Source organism: Pundamilia nyererei, unplaced genomic scaffold (assembly GCF_000239375.1).
Source record: "Pundamilia nyererei isolate P.nyererei 1_Seehausen unplaced genomic scaffold, PunNye1.0 scaffold00216, whole genome shotgun sequence".
NCBI classification, from domain to species: Eukaryota; Metazoa; Chordata; class Actinopteri; order Cichliformes; family Cichlidae; genus Pundamilia; species Pundamilia nyererei.
The window spans coordinates 470,213-473,798 of record NW_005187617.1 but is presented as its reverse complement, the minus strand read 5'-3'; the positions used below and the strand labels follow the sequence as shown (position 1 = coordinate 473,798).

Below are 3,586 nucleotides of genomic sequence, written 5' to 3'. Positions count from 1 at the left end.
GTTTCAAAAGTACCGATTTGGCACCGGTATCGGATAAAACCTAAACGATACCCATCCCTAGTCCCGAGTATCTGTGCCGCCCCTGCAGTCCTGACCCAGATAAATAGACAGATGAACCAAAGTCTATTCAAAAAACATAGCAGTGTAGCACTGAGAGCCTCAGCCAACGCAGAAACAGCATTATCAGATTATCAGATTATCATCACCATTTAACAGCTAAGGGACTTAAAACTGTTGAAAACAGCAATATAATGAAATCAAACAGGTCAAAATAGAGCGACAATCCAGACAGAACAACATCAAGTAGACTGACAGAGAAATGGAAGGGAGGTATGAATGCTTTAATCCGGTTTAAAGACTTGTTTGGAGCAAAGTCAAGCTCACATGCAGAGCAGTTAGTCATGATGGAGTCATGAATGGAGACCGATCCAGAAACACACCCTGAAAGGACGAAGGAGGGGAGGAAAAGAGAGATGCAGAATAGTGACGGAGGATTGAGGGACGTTAAAAGGTTATAAAACGTGGGGAGGAGGGGAGGAAACAGCAGGGTGAGTCCAACCCTTAATGCCAGAGGGGATTTCTGCTGAACAGAACCAGAGTCGGCTCTGATGCTGGTCCGTCACCGACCTCCAACTTCAATCTGCTGTGTGGAGTTGCCCTGTGAACAAACAAAGCTTCTGTTTACTTCTAGAGTTGCACAGCAAAGCCGTCCGTGTGGACCCTCCAACAAACACCGATTTCTCTCTTTGATGTAGTTTAAACCCTCTCGTCTTCCTTTCACTCATTCGGTGTCAGGCGTTCTGTCTCACTAGTACAAAAAACTTCAAGTGTTGATTAATTGATTAATGGCTTCTGTTTGACATTAGCAAGTGACAGCTTTTTGACTTTTTTGACCCTAACAGGGGCCATAGTTGATCAAATGAATCTCACATGTGATTCAGTAACACTGAAAATAGTGACGGAGCCCATAAAGTCATCAGGGACATGTTTACTGAGACCACAGAGCAAAGGGACTCAACAACTCTTTCCCATTCAAGCTTATTGGCAACCAAAGGTGTCGCCCCCTGCTGGCCATCAGAAATAAGACAGGTTGAAGGGACACTGCTTCCTTGATCTATGGCCACAGTGAAAACTTGTTTTAGGGCAGTGGTGTCCAAACCCAGGCCTCGAGGGCCGGTGTCCTGCAGGTTTTAGATGTGTCCTTGATCCTTCACAGCTGATTTAAATGGCTAAATGACCTCCTCAACATGTCCTGAAGTTCTCCAGAGGCCTGATAATGAACTAATCATGTGATTCAGGTGTGTTGACCCGGGGTGAGATCTAAAACCTGCAGGACACCGGCCCTTTAGTTTTCAGATGGAGGATGAGGCAGAGCTGACCTTACCAGGTGAACTTTCACCAATAATAAAAGTTTAGACACGTGAATGAAAGAAATTCTGATTTTGGGAGGGTGTCCTCAGCGGGGGGCAACCTGGCTTTTTTTAATTGAGTGGAGCTAAACGCACAAACATGGGTTAAACTCCACGTGGTAGGGCTCTGGGTGGGTTTGAATCTTCTTGCTTTGTGGTAACAGTGCTAACCACTCAGCCACCACGGTGCCGTCAAATTACAGCTTGTGAAGCCAGATAATCAGATAATCCAACAAACTCTTGAACTCTTGTGGAAAGATGATCAATTACTTTGGTAAGACGGAGGATGGAGGCTCTATAAGTCTTCTGAATCAGAACGACTTCAGCTGAAAGCAGCCATCAGCCCTGCCCTGACTGAACTCCTGACTCGTTTGCCTCCATGAAAACTGTTTGCTGGTAAATGAGTCTGTAATTTAGATCAGTGAGGAAACTGAAGAGCTGGAAAACTGGATACACACCAGGAAAAGTTGATGTTTAATTACATGAAATCCAGAAACAATCACTCTGTTAAAACTGCCTTTCACCATTTTAACTGCTGCAAATCTCAGAGGATATGAAGTTTTTAATCATGATTAGGTTTGTTCGTGTCTCCCTCACACAGGTCTCCTCCTGAGCATCAAACAGACAGATGACAGGACAAAATCCAACTTTCTGCTTCCTGAAGATGACCTCTTCACTTTTCACGTAGAACATTTGTTACTCCAGTGCTCAGCCCGTTTGTCAACTGTTGCAAGTCCTTCGTGTCACCGCACATACGCACAAAATGTTCCTCCCTATGCAGCGTTACAGTATTTCATTTAGTCCACATAGTTTGGACTGCTCATGATCCAGCAGGTTCCTGGTTAGGTTTTAAACCAATACTTGCTGATTTTTACCTGTGAGTCTTTGAATTAACTAGAAAACATTACTGCTCCTTTTTAAAAGCCTCCCTTGGTTTGGTTCCTGGCAAACTCTTTGTGAGCCCAGCCGGGGTTTGAGATCTACAGCACACATCCAGTTAGTATAAATGAGGCCTGGCAGTCACTGATCAGCTACCCGTCTGTGTCAGTCCAAAATAAAAACAACAAAAAATATTAACCAAGGGGGAAACTGTCAGAATTGATCGTTTAAGATGGTCATTTATGCTTAGAAATGTATAATCATTTGTATGCTGATAAAAATCATATCCTTATTAGGTCTGATAAGACTCTGTGTGCACTTGTGTACCATGAGATGAGAAGAAGCAACCTTGATGTTATAATTTCCATTATAGCTGCAGGAACTAGACTGTGCTGTTCTTAAAAGTGCTTTAAATGTGTGTTTGAGACACGACCTGTTGCAACTTCCTGTTTTTATAGTTTAGCAAGACGCTTACTTCTGCTTGTCTGCATACAGTGTAAGTTCATTGAAAGGTTGTGTGTCTATGTATAGTATGGCTGGAAACACACACACACAGAATCCAGACACTGATGTTGTTCAGAGATGCCTGCTTATGGATGTCACGTGTATTTGTAATTGCATATTCATGAACGATTGCTTGCTGACAATAAAAAGAACTGTAGCGAAGGACTCAGTCGAAGTTGGTTGAGTTCAGGTGAAGGAATCTTTTCCTCAACTTTGACTGACTTGCGGGCCACAAACACAAAGAGCTCTGTCTTGTTCTGTTTTGTCGTGCAGTTTGTTGGTCTTGTGTTCCAGCGGGCTTTGAGCCTAGATAAACCCAACAGAAACGATCCACTTCAAAGTCTGACACTTTAACCTGGGAGTCTGTGGGCGCTGATTTGCAGTCAGCCTGTTAGCAGCGCTGCGGTTTGGGCACTTGAGCCGCGTGCTCGTCATTAATGATGAGCGGGGATTTGCTGCCCGGCTCCCTCAGATTTTGAATCGTCGGGACGTGCCCTCTTTTAAATGTAAAAAAGTATCATGTGACTTGGATCTCACTGCTTTTCATTCAGTCGTGTTCCTGTAAAGACCTGCAGTCTGCTGTCACGAGGCTCTGCACTGCTTCTCATCACACAGAACTTAATTTATGATTATACAGAGTTTCAACAGACCTTTGTTTGTACGTCGGGAAAAGTTTATGCTGGGACTCATGAGTAATAAAATCTATATGGATCACAAACAAACCAACGTGTAATCAATAATTGATATTCAGTCACTTGCAGCTGTGCTTCTCGGAGCAAATATTACATAAAAAG

The 3,586-nt window shown here is 43.5% G+C and overlaps 1 long non-coding RNA gene across 1 annotated transcript in view; it reads left to right on the top strand.

Moving 5' to 3' along the window:
• LOC102213435 (uncharacterized) overlaps window positions 1-3,019 on the top strand; it is a 5,385-nt gene extending 2,366 nt beyond the window's left edge. The window contains exon 2 of the long non-coding RNA XR_312122.1: window positions 2,011-3,019. This is a non-coding gene — a long non-coding RNA (uncharacterized LOC102213435). The remainder of the gene's footprint in view (window positions 1-2,010) is intronic.
• The last annotated feature ends 567 nt before the right edge of the window (window positions 3,020-3,586 follow it).